At 44.8% G+C, this 20,172-nt stretch overlaps 1 long non-coding RNA gene across 2 annotated transcripts; it reads left to right on the top strand.

Moving 5' to 3' along the window:
* The first annotated feature begins 18,500 nt into the window (after positions 1-18,500).
* Positions 18,501-19,821, top strand: LOC127924915 (uncharacterized). 2 transcript variants are annotated; one of them, XR_008119235.1, is made up of 4 exons: positions 18,508-18,618; positions 18,876-18,943; positions 18,992-19,161; positions 19,466-19,821. It is a non-coding gene; the product is annotated as an uncharacterized LOC127924915 (long non-coding RNA). The 2 variants fall into 2 exon arrangements; XR_008119236.1 differs by lacking the exon at positions 18,876-18,943 and having other exon boundaries at positions 18,501-18,618.
* Positions 19,822-20,172: the final 351 nt, after the last annotated feature.

Here is a 20,172-nt window from a genome sequence, read left to right as displayed (position 1 = left end):
TTCTCTGTAGAATTCACCTGTAATGTAGACCACTCACCTGATGCTATATAGACTCACCTGATTCTGTGTAGACCTCAACTGATTCTCTATAGACCTCACCTGATTCTCTGTAGACCTCACCTGATTCTCTGTAGACCTCACCTGATTCTCTGTAGACCTCACCTGATTCTCTGTAGAATTCACCTGTAAATTAGACCACTCACCTAATTCTCTATAGACTTCACCTAATTCTCTATAGACCTCACCTGATTCTCTGTAGACCTCACCTGATTCTCTGTAGACCTCACCGGATTCTATATAGACCTCGACTGTAATGTAGACCACTCACCTTTTTTATTTTATTTTTTATTTTTATTTTACCTTTATTTAACCAGGCAAGTCAGTTAAGAACAAATTCTTATTTTCAATGACGGCCTAGGAACAGTGGGTTAACTGCCTGTTCAGGGGCAGAACGACAGTGTACCTTGTACCTTGTACCTTGTCAGCTCGGGGTTTGAACTTGCAACCTTGCGGTTACTAGTCCAACGCTCTAACCACTAGGCTACCCTGCCGCCCCAAAAGACCTCACCCGATTCTCTATAGACCTCACCCGATTCTCTATAGACCTCACCCGATTCTCTATAGACCTCACCCGATTCTCTATAGACCTCACCCGATTCTCTGTAGACCTCACCCGATTCTCTGTAGACCTCACCAGATTCTCTGTAGACCTCACCAGATTCTCTGTAGACCTCACCTGATTCTCTGTAGACCTCACCAGATTCTCTGTAGACCTCACCAGATTCTCTGTAGACCTCACCTGATTCTCTGTAGACCTCACCCGATTCTCTGTAGACCTCACCCGATTCTCTGTAGACCTCACCTGATTCTCTGTAGACCTCACCTGATTCTCTGTAGACCTCACCTGATTCTCTGTAGACCTCAACTGTAATGTAGACCACTCACCTGATGCTATATAGACTCACCTGATTCTGTGTAGACCTCACCTTTAATGTAGACCACTCACCTGATTCTATATAGACCTCACCTGATTTTGTGTAGACCTCACCCGATTCTCTATAGACCTCACCCGATTCTCTATAGACCTCACCCGATTCTCTGTAGACCTCACCCGATTCTCTGTAGAATTCACCTGTAAATTAGACCACTCACCTAATTCTCTATAGACCTCACCTGATTCTCTGTAGACCTCACCTGATTCTCTATAGACCTCACCTGATTCTCTGTAGACCTCACCTGATTCTCTGTAGACCTCACCTGATTCTCTGTAGACCTCACCTGATTCTCTGTAGACCTCACCCGATTCTCTGTAGAATTCACCTGTAAATTAGACCACTCACCTAATTCTATATAGACCTCACCTGATTCTCTATAGACCTCACCTGATTCTCTATAGACCTCACCTGATTCTATATAGACCTCACCTGATTCTATATAGACCTCACCTGATTCTCTGTAGAATTCACCTGATTCTATATAGACCTCACCTGATTCTATATAGACCTCACCTGATTCTCTATAGACCTCACCTGATTCTATATAGACCTCACCTGATTCTCTATAGACCTCACCTGATTCTCTATAGACCTCACCTGATTCTCTATAGACCTCACCTGATTCTCTATAGACCCCTCCTGGTTCTCTATAGACCCCTCCTGGTTCTCTATAGACCTCACCTGTAATGTAGACCTCACCTGATTCTCTATAGACCTCACCTGTAATGTAGACCACTCACCTGATTCTCTATAGACCTCACCTGATTCTCTATAGACCTCACCCGATTCTCTATAGACCTCACCCGATTCTCTATAGACCTCACCTGATTCTCTATAGACCCCTCCTGGTTCTCTATAGACCCCTCCTGGTTCTCTATAGACCTCACCTGTAATGTAGACCTCACCTGATTCTCTATAAACCTCACCTGTAATGTAGACCACTCACCTGATTCTCTATAGACCTCACCTGATTCTCTATAGACCTCACCTGATTCTCTATTGACCTCACCTGTAATGTAGACCACTCACCTGGTTTTATATAGACCTGACCTGATTCTCTATAGACCTGACCTTGATTCTCTATAGACCTCACCTGTAATGTAGACCACTCACCTGATTCTCTCTAGACCTCACCTGTTTAAACAGTATTATGTTCTACCATGCAGCACCAAAGCGTTAATACGCCCAGCGATGATAGGAGAGTGTGAAAGTAGGAGAGTGTGTCTTCTCATCCTGTCTGTCAGGGAGCAGCAGCTGAGGGGACAGGAGAGATCAGCAAGAGGTTCTGTGTACACAAGTGATTACAGGTGATTACCCAATCAGCAGGTCCCTCTGTGAACGGTCAGGGCCAGCGACGGGACACGTCACTCACTCCGCATCACAGAACCTTTAGACCAGAGACATAAGGGCACATATGTCTCTGGTCTGAAATAGTGCACTATATTGTGAATAGAGTGCCATAGGGCTCTGGTCTAAAGTAGTGCACTGTATAGTGAATAGGGTGCCATAGGGTTCTGGTCTAAAGTAGTGCACTGTATAGTGAATAGGGTGCCATTTGGGACAAAGAATATTTTATGCTTCAAATACCGACAGATTACAGACTGAATTTTACTCCTATACAGATTGCATATCCTCACTTGCAGTCAGTGCCGTTTAAGTAGAGGGATTGTCAATTGTTTATTTCTGTTACAGCATACTGGATGACTGTCGTTCATATTCTATTCTCCCAGTTCAATGTAACAGTGATAGGTTTAGGCTACTTACTACATGATACTCAAATGTTTCCCTATACCCATCATGACATTGCTACAACCTAGCCCATGAATGATTGTTTACAACGTAGGTCCAAAGATTGATTACTCAAATTTCTCTCAAGGTGACAGACAGTGACACATGGACAGACAGTGAAACATTCAGTACCACCTTGTACACTCTTGCCTGCATCTAGCTGATCTAGGGTGTAATCATTAGTCCAACTGTTGCAAACTAAACTAAAACTATTGGACAAATTCAGGTACAGTTGAAGTCGGAAGTTTACATACTCCCAAGCCAAAAACATTTAAACTCAGTTTTTCACAATTCCTGACATTTAATCCTAGTAAAAAATCCCTGTCTTGGGTCAGTTAGGATCACCACTTTATTTTAAGAATGTGAAAAGTCAGAATAATAGTAGAGAGAATGATTTATTTCAGCTTTTTTTTCTTTCATCACATTCCCAGTGGGTCAGAAGTTCACATACACTCAATTAGTATTTGGTAGCATTGCCTTTAAATAGTTTAACTTGGGTCAAATGTTTCAGGTAGCCTTCCACAAGCTTCCCACAATATGTTGGGTGAATTTTGGCCCATTCCTACTGACAGAGCTGGTGTAACTGAGTCAGGTTTGTAGGCCTCCTCGCTCGCACGCGCCCACAACTGTTATAGTCCTATGCTATAGGATTGAGGTCAAGGCTTTGTGATGGCCACTCCAATACCTTGACTTTGTTGTCCTTAAAACTTTTTAGGGATGGGGGGGCAGTATTTGGAAGTTTGGATGACTGAGGTCCTGTGACGTAGAAGTCCATCACTGGCCGCGGGCAGCATTTGGTTCTTTAACGCAGGCACGCATTCATCACTCCTCCCTGCTCCGTTATAAGATAAGTTAACTATGTGGGTCGACACACAAGTTAACTTCTCTGTCTTAGTGCATACATTTCACACATGTCAGTGTTCATTTGTAATATAAGTAATATGCATTATACTTGTCTATGTTATGGATAAGCGCGTTTGTTTATTCTGTTCCTCTCTCTCTCCATCTCTGTAGCTTCCGGGTATGCTGGATAAGGACCCGAGTAAAGGGAATTGGGCTGACTTTGTAGTGCCTGTCCCAAATGGCTCATTAATGTAAATGTGCATATTGAAAGACACTGTCAGTAGTGATGTCAATTTTGTAACTGTTATGTTGTGATATTGTTTCATAAACATGTTGCAATATATATATACTTTAGTATGTTTAGTTAAATGGAAAATATAGGTTTGACGAGGTAATTGCTTAATTAATTAATTGCTTGCACAGAAGAACATTTGAGGTTCTGCCATTTTTTTTATTTTGATAGAGGTTAGGTTTTCCAGTATAGCCTTCTGGCCTACTCTATGTGACAGGTCCCCAATGTAAACTGCCTGTTACTCAGGCCCAGAAGCTAGGATATGCATATGCATGTTCGTATTGGATAGAATAATATAATAATAATATATGCCATTTAGCAGACGCTTTTATCCAAAGCGACTTACAGTCATGTGTGCATACATTCTACGTATGGGTGGTCCCGGGAATCGAACCCACTACCCTGGCGTTACAAGCGCCATGCTCTACCAACTGAGCTACAGAAGGACCGCAGAAAGAAACACTCTGAAGTTTAAACTAAACTAATGTCTGTGAGTATAACAGAACTGATTTGGCAGGCGAAACCCCGAGGACAATCCATCCAGGGAATTTTTTTGGGGGGGGGATCTTTTGACTTTCCAATGCCTTTCTATGGGAAATCCGAGTTATTAGGACCCAGATTGCAGTTCCGATGGCTTCCACTAGATGTCAACAGTCTTTAGAAATTGTTCAATATATATATATATATATATCTTTTAAATGAAGCAGTATTCCTTTTTAAGTGTCACTCAGAAGGACTCTAGTCTTTTGGTGCGCGTGAATGACTGGGTGCTCCTTGTTGTTTCTCTCCGGTATTGACAAGTTTATTCCGTCTTAAATTTGATAGATTATTTACATAATAGTGTACCGGAGGTTGGATTAGAAACATTGTTTGAAGTTTACTTTTCACATTCCTTTGTAGGCATGTTGGGCGAGTTGGAACAGGTGTTCTGAATCAAACGTGCCAAATAAACGGACATTTTTGGGATATAAAGAAGGACTTTAATGAACAAAATGACCATTTGTAGCTGGGACCCTTTGGATCGCAAAAGGTAAGATATTTATTTTATCGCCATTTCTGACTTTCTTGATGCATCAGCTTGGTTGGAAAACGTTTGACGCGCTCCGGAAAGAAAGTCAGCCCAGTTCCTTTTGCTCGGGTCCTTATCCATTATACCCGGAAGCTACAGAGATAGAGAGGAACAGAACAAACAAACAACACACTCATCCACAACATAGACAAGTATAATGCATTTTACTTATATTACAAATGAACAATGACAAGTGTGAAATGTATGTACTAAGACAGAGAAGTTAACTTGTGTGTCGACCCACATTGTGATCTTATAATGGAGCAGGGAGGAGTGATGAATGTGTGCGGGCATTAAGCATGGCGCTTTTCCAAAAGCGTTGAACTAAGAACAGATACAGCCCTTGGTTCCCTCCAGACTTGACTGCCCTTGACCAGCACTTAAAAAAACAACAACCTTGTGGCGTACTGCACTAGCTTCGAATAGGAACCAAAACACACAGTCAGTTAGGAAAGCAAATGCTAGCTTTTTCAAACAGAATTTTGCATCTTGCAGCACTAATTACAAAAACTTTTTTTGTCACCACCGATAAATCCACGATAATCGGGAATTTCAATGAGCATTTTTCTACGGCTGGCCATGCTTTCCACCTGCCTACACCTACCCCGTTCAACAGTATACTGCAAAAATATCCTCCGCGTACAACGTAGAACACCAAATAATGCATGCAGAGCAGAATTAGGCCGATACCCACTAATTATCAAAATCCAGAAAAGAGCCGTTAAATTCTACAACCACCTAAAAGGAAACAATTCTCAAACCTTCCATAACAAAGACATCACCTACAGAGAGATGAACCTGGAGAAGAGTCCCCTAAGCAAGCTGGTCCTGGGGCTCTGTTCACAAACACAAACACACCCTACAGAGCCCCAGGACAGCAGCACAATTAGACCCAAACAAATCATGAGAAAACAAAAATATAATTACTTGACACATTGGAAAGAATTAACAAAAAAACTGAGAATGCTATTTGGCTCTAAACAGAGAGAACACAGTGGCAGAATACCTGACCACTGTGACTGATCCAAACTTAAGGAAAGCTTTGACTATGTACAGACACAGTGAGCATAGCCTTGCTATTGAGAAAGGCCGCCGTAGGCAGACATGGCACTCAAGAGAAGACAGGCTATGTGCTCACTGCCCACAAAATGAGGTGGAAACTGAGCTGTACTTCCTAGACTCCTGCCCAATGTTTGACCATATTAGAGAGACATATTTCCCTCATTACATAGATCCACAAAGATTTCGAAAACAAATCCAATTTTAATAAATTCCCATATCTACTGGGTGGAATTCCACAGTGTGCATCACAGCAGCAAGATTTGTGACCTGTTGCCACAAGAAAAGGGCAACCAGTGAAGAACAAACACCATTGTAAATACAACCCATATTTATGCTTATTTATTTTCCCTTGTGTACTTTAACCATTTGTACATTGTTACAACACTGTGTGTATGTGTGTGTGATATATATATATATATATAACAATATGACATTTGTAATGTCTTTATTGTTTTTAAACTTCTGTATGTGTAATGTTTACTGTTAATTTTTATTGTTTATTTCACTTTTGGGAGAGAGAGGGGGAGACAGACAGACAGACAGACAGACAGACAGACAGACAGACAGACAGACAGACAGACGTAACCCCTCATACAGGTACACTCACTCTGAGAACACAAGAGACGGACAGACAGACGGACGGACGGACGGACGGACGTAACCCCTCATACAGGTACACTCTGAGAACACAAGAGACGGACGGACGGACGGACGGACGGACGTAACCCCTCATACAGGTACACTCTGAGAACACAAGGGACGGACGGACGGACGTAACCCCTCATACAGGTACACTCACTCTGAGAACACAAGGGACGGACGGACGGACGTAACCCCTCATACAGGTACACTCACTCTGAGAACACAAGGGACGGACGGACGGACGTACCCCTCACTACACTCACTCTGAGAACACAAGGGACGGACGGACGGACGTAACCCCTCATACAGGTACACTCACTCTGAGAACACAAGGGACGGACGGACGGACGTAACCCCTCATACAGGTACACTCACTCTGAGAACACAAGGGACGGACGGACGGACGTAACCCCTCATACAGGTACACTCACTCTGAGAACACAAGGGACGGACGGACGGACGTAACCCCTCATACAGGTACACTCTGAGAACACAAGAGACGGACGGACGGACGGACGGACGGACGTAACCCCTCATACAGGTACACTCTGAGAACACAAGAGACGGACTGACGGACTGACGGACTGACTGACTGACTGACTGACTGACTGACTGACTGACTGACGAGAGATCCATCCACCAAACTACCAGGTGTGAAACAGGGAAGCGACTCACGGGCTATGCTAATTTGGTATAGAGCAGACCTAACGCACTCTATTAAATTAATCAAAACAGGAAAATGTTACATTTGGCTAGAAATTCTAAAGGAAATGATCTCAACAGAGAAATATTTCCTCCTGTATCCCACCTATATCCCCCCACTAGAATCCCCATACTTTAATGAAGACAGCTTCTCCATCCTGGAGGGGGAAATCAATTATTTCCAGGCCCAGGGACATGTACTAGTCGGAGAGAGCGGCTGGGCTACAGGAAAGACAAATGACTGCTCTTATATACAAACAGGCAGCTGGGGCCTCTCATAACCTATCCATCAGAACCATTGTAGTTCTGGAGGGTTGGGTCGTAGGTCATTGGTCAAAGCCTGGCCTCCCTCTGCCTCTTGTTACCCAGCCTTATGGCTCACATGGGGTCAAGGTACACCGACTGGGCTGTTGTAGGGAGTCCTCAGCCTGGTGGGCCGTGCTTGTGGTGGGGGGGGGTGTTGGAGGAAGTTGTGCTGTTCTCTAATGAGTTACAAGGTGCTGCAGAGGAGAGGGAGAGCAGGAGGAGGACACCTGTACACTGTCAAAATTATGTCCGAGTGTTTACGTGTAGAGCAGAGCCTAATGGGACCGGCTGGGTGGGTCTCCTAATAGGACCGGCTGGGTGGGTCTCCTAATAGGACCGGCTGGGTGGGTCTCCTAATAGGACCGGCTGGGTGGGTCTCCTAATAGGACCGGCTGGGTGGGTCACCTAATAGGACCGGCTGGGTGGGTCACCTAATAGGACCGGCTGGGTGGGTCTCCTAATAGGACCGGCTGGGTGGGTCTCCTAATAGGACCGGCTGGGTGGGTCTCTTAATAGGACCGGCTGGGTGGGTCTCCTAATAGGACCGGCTGGGTGGGTCTCCTAATAGGACCGGCTGGGTGGGTCTCCTAATAGGACCGGCCGGGTGGGTCTCCTAATAGGACCGGCCGGGTGGGTCACCTAATAGGACCGGCCGGGTGGGTCACCTAATAGGACCGGCCGGGTGGGTCACCTAATAGGACCGGCCGGGTGGGTCACCTAATAGGACCGGCCGGGTGGGTCTCCTAATAGGACCGGCCGGGTGGGTCTCCTAATAGGACCGGCCGGGTGGGTCTCCTAATAGGACCGGCTGGGTGGGTCTCCTAATAGGACCGGCCGGGTGGGTCACCTAATAGGACCGGCTGGGTGGGTCTCCTAATAGGACCGGCTGGGTGGGTCTCCTAATAGGACCGGCTGGGTGTGTCTCCTAATAGGACCGGCTGAGTGTGTCTCCTAATAGGACCGGCTGGGTGGGTCTCCTAATAGGACCGGCCGGGTGGGTCTCCTAATAGGACCGGCCGGGTGGGTCTCCTAATAGAACCGGCCGGGTGGGTCTCCTAATAGGACCGGCCGGGTGGGTCTCCTAATAGGACCGGCCGGGTGGGTCTCCTAATAGGACCGGCCGGGTGGGTCACCTAATAGGACCGGCCGGGTGGGTCACCTAATAGGACCGGCCGGGTGGGTCACCTAATAGGACCGGCCGGGTGGGTCACCTAATAGGACCGGCCGGGTGGGTCACCTAATAGGACCGGCCGGGTGGGTCACCTAATAGGACCGGCCGGGTGGGTCACCTAATAGGACCGGCCGGGTGGGTCACCTAATAGGACCGGCCGGGTGGGTCACCTAATAGGACCGGCCGGGTGGGTCACCTAATAGGACCGGCTGGGTGGGTCTCTTAATAGGACCGGCTGGGTGGGTCTCTTAATAGGACCGGCTGGATGGGTCTCCTAATAGGACCAGTTCCCATCCATCCCCTAGCGAGAAGATGCTTGTCTGGCGTTACGGATCACCACCAACCCCTAGTGAGAAGATGCTTGTCTGGCCTTACGGATCCCATCCAGCCCCTAGTGAGAAGATGCTTGTCTGGCCTTACGGATCCCATCCAGCCCCTAGTGAGAAGATGCTTGTCTGGCCTTACGGATCCCATCCAGCCCCTAGTGAGAAGATGCTTGTCTGGCCTTACGGATCCCATCCAGCCCCTAGTGAGAAGATGATTGTCTGGCCTTACGGATCCCATCCAGCCCCTAGCGAGAAGATGCTTGTCTGGCCTTACGGATCCCATCCAGCCCCTAGCGAGAAGATGCTTGTCTGGCCTTACGGATCCCATCCAGCCCCTAGTGAGAAGATGCTTGTCTGGCCTTACGGATCCCATCCAGCCCCTAGTGAGAAGATGCTTGTCTGGCCTTACGGATCCCATCCAGCCCCTAGTGAGAAGATGCTTGTCTGGCCTTACGGATCCCATCCAGCCCCTAGTGAGAAGATGCTTGTCTGGCCTTACGGATCCCATCCAGCCCCTAGTGAGAAGATGCTTGTCTGGCCTTACGGATCCCATCCAGCCCCTAGCGAGAAGATGCTTGTCTGGCCTTACGGATCCCATCCAGCCCCTAGTGAGAAGATGCTTGTCTGGCCTTACGGATCCCATCCAGCCCCTAGTGAGAAGATGCTTGTCTGGCCTTACGGATCCCATCCAGCCCCTAGCGAGAAGATGCTTGTCTGGCCTTACGGATCCCATCCAGCCCCTAGCGAGAAGATGCTTGTCTGGCCTTACGGATCCCATCCAGCCCCTAGCGAGAAGATGCTTGTCTGGCCTTACGGATCCCATCCAGCCCCCTAGCGAGAAGATGCTTGTCTGGCCTTACGGATCCCATCCAGCCCCTAGCGAGAAGATGCTTGTCTGGCCTTACGGATCCCATCCAGCCCCTAGCGAGAAGATGCTTGTCTGGCCTTACGGATCCCATCCAGCCCCTAGCGAGAAGATGCTTGTCTGGCCTTACGGATCCCATCCAGCCCCTAGCGAGAAGATGCTTGTCTGGCCTTACGGATCCCATCCAGCCCCTAGCGAGAAGATGCTTGTCTGGCCTTACGGATCCCATCCAGCCCCTAGCGAGAAGATGCTTGTCTGGCCTTACGGATCCCATCCAGCCCCTAGCGAGAAGATGATTGTCTGGCCTTACGGATCCCATCCAGCCCTTAGTGAGAAGATGATTGTCTGGCCTTACGGATCCCATCCAGCCCTTAGTGAGAAGATGCTTGTCTGGTGTAAATATTATTTCTGAGGAATATCTGACCTTGTCAAAACAAAGCGCTCTGATTGCTTTTAAGGTCCTTAATCTTGGATTGATTGTTTAAAACACATTCTTGACTCAACATTCACTGAGACCATCTGGTCTGCTAGGAAGAGAACAACTTCACATTGGACTAGGGCTGTAGTTTAGGACAGGGTAGAGGGCTGTAGTTTAGGACAGGGTAGAGGGCTGTAGTTTAGGACAGGGTAGAGGGCTGTAGTTTAGGACAGGGTAGAGGGCTGTAGTTTAGGACAGGGTAGAGGGCTGTAGTTTAGGACAGGGTAGAGGGCTGTAGTTTAGGACAGGGTAGAGGGCTGTAGTTTAGGACAGGGTAGAGGGCTGTAGTTTAGGACAGGGTAGAGGGCTGTAGTTTAGGACAGGGTAGAGGGCTGTAGTTTAGGACAGGGTAGAGGGCTGTAGTTTAGGACAGGGTAGAGGGCTGTAGTTTAGGACAGGGTAGAGGGCTGTAGTTTAGGACAGGGTAGAGGGCTGTAGTTTAGGACAGGGTAGAGGGCTGTAGTTTAGGACAGGGTAGAGGGCTGTAGTTTAGGACATGGTAGAGGGCTGTGGTTTAGGACAGGGTAGAAGACTGTAATTTAGGACAAGGTAGCGGGATGTGGTTTAGGACAGGGTGGAGGGTTAGTCAGCTATCCTTGATCCAGACTGTAGCAGGGGGGCTTTTCAACCAGTTAATGCAAGAGAGAGGGGGGGAGAAAAAGAGACCCACCGAGAGAGAAACAGAGAAGGGGGAGGGGGAGAGACGGACATAGAGTTCCATCCACCAAACTACCAGGTGTGAAACAGGGAATGGACTAGAAATTCAAAAGGAAATTATCTCAGAGAAAAATGTCCTCCTGTGTGCCTCCTATATCCCCCCACTGTAATCTGTCGCACGCTGCAGGAGTACATTGTCAATGGTAGGCTTCGAGTGGACTCTTATGGTAGGTAAACCTATAGCTCATCTCTAGTAAGTAGTACTGTACTACTTTATCACTGACTTTATCACTGACTTCAACCCAGAGTCTATCAGAGCAAAATGGAAACCCACCCGAAAAACTATTAGGCAACGACAAATTCAATCCCTTTTAGACAACTTCCTGGACAAAATGTTTGACTGTAATAGTTAAGGTGTAAACTTGTCAGTGAACCTCAGTATGACCTCTCAGCTTCCCAATCAAATAAAAAAAAATCTAATAGAAAGGCAGAGGGCTGTAGTTTAGGACAGGCAGAGGGCTGTAGTTTAGGACAGGCAGAGGGCTGTAGTTTAGGACAGGCAGAGGGCTGTAGTTTAGGACAGGCAGAGGGCTGTAGTTTAGGACAGGCAGAGGGCTGTAGTTTAGGACAGGCAGAGGGCTGTAGTTTAGGACAGGCAGAGGGCTGTAGTTTAGGACAGGGTAGTGGACTGTAATTTAGGACAGGGTAGAAAGAAAACAAATAACAATGCAAATGGTTTGATGAAGAATGCAAAAACCTAAGAAAGAAATTGAGAGACCTGTCCAACCCAAAAAATTGAGACCCAGAAAACCCTAGTCTACGCCTTCACTATGGTGAATGACTAAAACAATACAGAAATACACTATGGAAAAAGAAGGAACAGCATGTCAGAAATCAGCTCAATGTAATTGAAGAATCCATAGACTCAAACCTCTTCAGGGAAAACTGGAAAATACTAAACAAACAACACAAAGAATTATCTTTCCAAAACGGAGATGTACAGTGCCTTGCGAAAGTATTCGGCCCCCCTTGAACCTTTTGCCACATTTCAGGCTTCAAACATAAAGATATAAAACTGTCTTTTTTTGTGAAGAATCAACAACAAGTGGGACACAATCATGAAGTGGAACGACATTTATTGGATATTAACTTTTTTAACAAATCAAAAACTGAAAAATTGGCCGTGCAAAATTATTCAGCCCCTTTACTTTCAGTGCAGCAAACTCTCTCCAGAAGTTCAGTGAGGATCTCTGAATGATCCAATGTTGACCTAAATGACTAATGATGATAAATACAATCCACCTGTGTGTAATCAAGTCTCCGTATAAATGCACCTACACTGTGATAGTCTCAGAGGTCCGTTAAAAGCGCAGAGAGCATCATGAAGAACAAGGAACACACCAGGCAGGTCCGAGATACTGTTGTGAAGAAGTTTAATATATCTTATATCTTTATGTTTGAAGCCTGAAATGTGGCTAAAGGTCGCAAAGTTCAAGGGGGCCGAATACTTTCGCAAGGCACTGTATGGTTAAACCACTTCTTCAATCTTTTAGGCTCTATAACCTCTCTGGGATATGTGGGAAGGTAACGTCCCACCTCGGCAACAGCCAGTGAAAGTGCAGGGCGACAAATTCAAAACAACAAAAATCTCATAATTAAATTTCCTCAAGCATACAAGTATTTTACACCATTTTAAAGATACAATTCCCGTTACTCCAACCACAGTGTCTGATTTCAAAAATGCTTTACAGCGAAAGCACCAAAAACGATTTAGTTAGGTCAGAGCGAAGTCACAGAAAAACACAGCCATTTTTCCAGCCAAAGAGAGGAGTCACAAAAAGCACAAATAGAGGTAAAATGAATCACTAACCTTTGATCTTCATCGGATGACACTCATAGGACTTCATATATGTTTTGTTCGATAAAGTGCATAAGAATATATCAAAGAATCTCATTTTACATTGGCGCGTTACATTCACGAGTTCCAAAACATGCGGTGATTGCAGAGAGCCACATCTATTTACAGAGACGGACCAGGATGTCTGGTCCAAAATCATTTTGTTGCCCGCTTTGAGGACAATACAGTGCCACTGACACTGCCCGCAACTAAAACATGAGGACTCTCCTTCACTGCACCCGACGTGAGGAAAACATTTAAACGCGTTAACCCTCGCAAGGCTGCAGGCCCAGACGGCATCCCCAGGCGAGCCCTCAGAGCATGCGCAGACCAACTGGCTGGTGTGTTTACGGACATATTCAATCAATCCCTATCCCAGTCTGTTGTTCCCACATGCTTCAAGAGGGCCATCATTGTTCCTGTTCCCAAGAAAGCTAAGGTAACTGAGCTAAACGACTACCGCCCCGTAGCACTCACTTCCATCATCATGAAGTGCTTTGAGAGACTAGTCAAGGACCATATCACCTCCACCCTACCTGACACCCTAGACCCACTCCAATTTGCTTACCGCCCAAATAGGTCCACAGACGATGCAATCTCAAACACACTGCACACTGCCCTAACCCACCTGGACAAGAGGAATACCTATGTGAGAATGCTGTTCATCGACTACAGCCCTCTCCTGTACTCCCTGTTCACCCACCACTGCGTGGCCACGCACGCCTCCAACTCAATCATCAAGTTTGCGGACGACACAACAGTGGTAGGCTTGATTACCAACAACGACGAGACGGCCTACAGGGAGGAGGTGAGGGCCCTCGGAGTGTGGTGTCAGGAAAATAACCTCACACTCAACGTCAACAAAACTAAGGAGATGATTGTGGACTTCAGGAAACAGCAGAGGGAACACCCCCCTATCCACATCGATGGAACAGTAGTGGAGAGGGTAGCAAGTTTTAAGTTCCTCGGCATACACATCACAGACAAACTGAACTGGTCCACTCACACTGACAGCGTCGTGAAGAAGGCGCAGCAGCGCCTCTTCAACCTCAGGAGGCTGAAGAAATTCGGCTTGTCACCAAAAGCACTCACAAACTTCTACAGATGCACAATCGAGAGCATCCTGGCGGGCTGTATCACCGCCTGGTACGGCAACTGCTCCGCCCTCAACCGTAAGGCTCTCCAGAGGGTAGTGAGGTCTGCAAAACGCATCACCGGGGGCAAACTACCTGCCCTCCAGGACACCTACACCACCCGATGTTACAGGAAGGCCATAAAGATCATCAAGGACATCAACCACCCGAACCACTGCCTGTTCACCCCGCTATCATCCAGAAGGCGAGGTCAGTACAGGTGCATCAAAGCTGGGACCGAAAGACTGAAAAACAGCTTCTATCTCAAGGCCATCAGACTGTTAAACAGCCACCACTAACATTGAGTGGCTGCTGCCAACACACAGTCATTGACATTGACCCAACTCCAGACACTTTAATAATGGGAATTGATGGGAAATTATGTAAATATATCACTAGCCACTTTAAACAATGCTACCTTATATAATGTTACTTACCCTACATTATTAATCTCATATGCATACGTATATACTGTACTCTACATCATCGACTGCATCCTTATGTAATACATGTATCACTAGCCACTTTAACTATGCCACTTTGTTTACTTTGTCTACATACTCATCTCATATGTATATACTGTACTCGATACCATCTACTGTATGCTGCTCTGTACCATCACTCATTCATATATCCTTATGTACATATTCTTTATCCCCTTACACTGTGTATAAGACAGTAGTTTTGGAATTGTTAGTTAGATTACTTGTTGGTTATTACTGCATTATCGGAACTAGAAGCACAAGCATTTCGCTACACTCGCATTAACATCTGCTAACCATGTGTATGTGACAAATAAAATTTGATTTGATATCCTCAATGAAATGATAAAATATACAGACCACAAATTCCAATTGGCTATGCTTAAACTACCATGAAATGTGCTTTAACAGCAACCTTGGGGAAATCATTAACAGCAGACTCGTACATTTCCTCAGTGAAAACAATATACTGAACAAATGTCAAATTGTCTTTTGATCAAATTACCATACGACAGACCATGTATTCACCCTGCACACCCTAATTCAAATGAAATATATTTTTATTTGTCACATGCGCCAAATACAACAGGTGTAGATCTTACAGTGAAATGCTTACTTACAAGCCCTTAACCCTTTAAGATGTTAAGAAGAAAAAGTTAAGTCAAAAATTGATAAGTAAAAAAAAAAACAGAGTAGAGTACAGAGTCAATATACAACAGGTGCAGGGGCACCGGTTATTGAGGTAATGTGTACATGTAGGTGGGGTTAAAGTGACTATATACAGGGGGCACCGGTTATTGAGGTAATGTGTACATGTAGGTAGAGTTAAAGTTAAATTGACTTGGCTTTGTGGATTTCAAAACGCAATTTGGCATGAGGGTCTGCTATTCAAGTTTATGGAAATTGGGGGGAAAAAATGTTAACTCCATGTACACAAACGACAAGTGTGTGGTTAAAATGGGCAAAAAACACACATTTCTTTCCACAGAGCCAGGGGTTGAGACAGGGATGCAACTTAAGCCCAACCCGCTTCAACACCCAGCCTCACCCTACTAGAATCTGAAGTCAAATGTCCACTGTTTGCTGATGATCTGGTGCTTCTGTCCCCAACCAAGGAGAGCATACAGCAGCACCTAGATCTTCTGCACAGATTGTCAGACCTGGGCCCTGACAGTAAATCTCAGTAAGACAAAAAAATAATGGTGTTCCAAAAAAGGTCCTGTTACCCGGACCACAAATAGATATTCCATCTTGACACCATTGCACTAGAGCACACAAAAAACTAGACACAAACATCAGCACCACAGGTAACTTCTACAAAGCTGTGAATGAGCTGAGAGACAAGGCAAAAAGGGCCTTTTATTCCATCAAAAGGAACATGAAATTTGCATGTTTATTTCCCTTTATGGTTGTGAGGTCTGGGGTCCCGCTCACCAACCATTAACTCACAAAATGGGACAAACACCAAATTGAGGCTCTGTATGAAGAATTATGCAAAAAATATCCTCGGTATACAACGTGAAACACAAAATAATGCATGCAGAGCAGAATTAGGCCGATACCCACTAATTATCAAAATCCAGAAAAGAGCCGTTAAATTCTACAACCACCTAAAAGGAAGCGATTCCCAAACCTTCTATAACAAAGCCATCACCGACAGAGAGATGAACCTGGAGAAGAGTCCCCTAAGAAAGCTGGTCCTGTGGCTCTGTTCACAAACACAAACACACCCTACAGAGCCCCAGGACAGCAACACAATTAGACACAACCAAATCAAGAGAAAACAAAAATATAATTACTTGACACACTGGAAAGAATTAACAAAAAAACTGAGCAAACTAGAATGCAATTTGGTCCTAAACAGAGAGAACACTGACAGAATACTTGACCACTGTGACTGACTCAAACGTAAGGAAATCTTTGACTATGTACAGACTCAGTGAGCATAGCCTTGCTATTGAGAAAGGTCGTTGTAGGCAGACATGGGTCTTTTTATTTCATTTTTTATTTCACCTTTATTTAACCAGGTAGGCTAGTTGAGAACAAGTTCTCATTTACAATTGCGACTTGACCAAGAGAAAGCAAAGCATTTCGACACATACAACAAAACAGAGTTACACATGGAATTAACAAACATACAGTCAATTATACAGTAGAAAAAGTATATATACAGTGTGTGCAAATGAGGTAAGATAAGGAAGGTAAGGCAATGAAGTGAGGGCCAGCCAACCAGAGTGTACAGGTCGCAGTGGTGGGTAGTATATGGTGCTTTGGTGACAAAACGGATGGCACAGTGATAGACTGCATCCAATTTGTTGAGTAGAGTGTTCGAGGCTATTTTGTAAATGACGTCGAGGATCGGTAGGATGGTCAGTTTTACGAGGGTATGTTTGGCAGCATGAGTGAAGGATGCTTTGTTGCGAAATAGGAAGCCGATTCTAGATTTAATTTTGGATTGGATATGCTTAATGTGAGTCTGGAAGGAGAGTTTACAGTCTAGCCAGACACCTACGTATTTGTAGTTGTCCACATATTCTATGTCAGAACCGTCCAGCGTAGTGATGTTGGACGTGCGGGCAGCTATCGGTTGAAGAGCATTTCGAAGACAGAGAAGAGAAGACAGGCTATGTCCACACTTCCCACAAAATAAGGTGGAAACTGAGCTGCACTTCCTATCCTGCCAAATGTATGACCATATTAGAGACATTTCCCTCCAATTACACAGCTCCACAAAGAATTAGAAAACAAACCCAATTTTGATAAACTCCCATATCTTTTGGGTGAAATACCACAGTGTGCCTCCACAATAACAAGATTTGTGACCTGTTGCCACAAGAAAAGGGCAACCAGTGAAGAACAAACAACATTGTAATTACAACCCATATTTATGTTTATTTATCTTCCCTTTTGTAGGACATTTTGGACATCATTAAATAGGTAAACAAACCCTATTTCCTTATGAAAGACCCCCAGGAGGTCTGCATCCAAAATGACACCCTAGATAACGCTCTACTAGTTCACTACATTTGACATGGACCCCTCCCTCAACCCAGGAACACTGTGCTTGCATACCAAATGTAACCCTATTCCCTATATAGAACACTACTGTTGACCAGAGCCCTATTCCCTATATAGAACACTACTGTTGACCACAGCCCTATTCCCTATATAGAACACTACTGTTGACCACAGCCCTATTCCCTATATAGAACACTACTGTTGACCAGAGCCCTATTCCCTATATAGAACACTACTGTTGACCACAGCCCTATTCCCTATATAGAACACTACTGTTGACCAGGGCCCTATTCCCTATATAGTACACTTACTGTTGACCAGAGCCCTATATAGAACACTACTGTTGACCAGAGCCCTATTCCCTATATAGAACACTACTGTTGACCAGAGCCCTATTCCCTATATAGAACACTACTTTAGACCAGAGCCCTATTCCCTATATAGAACACTACTTTAGACCAGGGCCCTATTCCCTATATAGTGCACTACTGTTGACCAGAGCCCTATTCCCAATGTAGTGCACTACTTCTGACCAGGGCTCCTAAGAAATAGGGTGCTATTTAGGATGCAGTCTGCTTGTCCATCTGTCGCATGAAACGTCTGTAGGGTGATTGATTGGAGAGGGGGCTGATGGGCGATTCTCTGACTTCATGCTTGTATAAAGCAAGACAGCTGTTCACTGCTGGGAGAAATCTAATTCCTTCAGCCAAGAGCTGGAGAGACATTTTTTCCATCTCTTTAACTGAGCCGTTAGCTTTCAGCAGAACAAGAGAAGAGTACATAATAAAAGGTGGTCGACTATAGAGAGGAGTACATAATAAAAGGTGGTCGACTATAGAGAGGAGTACATAATAAAAGGTGGTCGACTATAGAGAGGAGTACATAATAAAAGGTGAGAGGAGTACGACTATAGAGAGGAGGAGTACATAATAGTACATAATAAAAGGTGGTCGACTATAGAGAGGGTGGTCGAGTACATAATAAAAGGTGGTCGACTATAGAGAGGAGTACATAATAAAAAGGTGGTCGACTATAGAGAGGAGTACATAATAAAAGGTGGTCGACTATAGAGAGGAGTACATAATAAAAGGTGGTCGAGAGGAGTACATAATAAAAGGTGGTCGACTATAGAGGAGTACATAATAAAAGGTGGTCGACTATAGAGAGGAGTACATAATAAAAGGTGGTCGACTATAGAGAGGAGTACATAATAAAAGGTGGTCGACTATAGAGAGGGTGGTCGAGAGAGGAGTACATAATAAAAGGTGGTCGACTATAGAGAGGAGTACATAATAAAAGGTGGTCGACTATAGAGAGGAGTACATAATAAAAGGTGGTCGACTATAGAGAGGAGTACATAATAAAAGGTGGTCGACTATAGAGAGGAGTACATAATAAAAGGTGGTCGACTATAGAGAGGAGTACATAATAAAAGGTGGTCGACTATAGAGAAGGAGTAAATAATAAAAGGTGGTGGTCGACTATAGAGAGGAGTACATAATAAAAGGTGGTCGACTATAGAGAGGAGTACATAATAAAAGGTGGAAGACTATAGAGAGGAGTAAATAAAAGGTGGAAGACTATAGAGAGGAGTACATAATAAAAGGTGGACGACTATAGAGAGGAGTAAATAAAAGGTGGAAGACTATAGAGAGGAGTACATAATAAAAGGTGGTCGACTATAGAGAGGAGTACATAATAAAAGGTGGTAGACTATAGAGAGGAGTACATAATAAAAGGTGGTCGACTATAGAGAGGAGTACATAATAAAAGGTGGTCGACTATAGAGAGGAGTACATAATAAAAGGTGGTCGACTATAGAGAGGAGTACATAATAAAAGGTGGTCGACTATAGAGAGGAGTACATAATAAAAGGTGGTCGACTATAGAGAGGAGTACATAATAAAAGGTGGTCGACTATAGAGAGGAGTACATAATAAAAGGTGGTCGACTATAGAGAGGAGTACATAATAAAAGGTGGTCGACTATAGAGAGGAGTACATAATAAAAGGTGGTCGACTATAGAGAGGAGTAAATAATAAAAGGTGGTCGACTATAGAGAGGAGTACATAATAAAAGGTGGTCGACTATAGAGAGGAGTACATAATAAAAGGTGGAAGACTATAGAGAGGAGTAAATAAAAGGTGGAAGACTATAGAGAGGAGTACATAATAAAAGGTGGTCGACTATAGAGAGGAGTAAATAAAAGGTGGAAGACTATAGAGAGGAGTACATAATAAAAGGTGGTCGACTATATAGAGGTGTACATAATAAAAGGTGGTCGACTATAGAGAGGAGTACATAATAAAAGGTGGAAGACTATAGAGAATTGAAACTGGTCAGTGAAACCTTCAACAAATAGCAGTTATGCCTCAGAAAGCCTTTCCTTCTTGAAAGTCAAGTGTAGAGGGAGAGAGAAAAAAGCCTGTTCTCCTCTGCAGTAACT

Source organism: Oncorhynchus keta, unplaced genomic scaffold (genome assembly GCF_023373465.1).
Source record: "Oncorhynchus keta strain PuntledgeMale-10-30-2019 unplaced genomic scaffold, Oket_V2 Un_contig_473_pilon_pilon, whole genome shotgun sequence".
Lineage (NCBI taxonomy): Eukaryota > Metazoa > Chordata > Actinopteri > Salmoniformes > Salmonidae > Oncorhynchus > Oncorhynchus keta.
This window is presented reverse-complemented; position numbering and strand designations above follow the sequence as displayed.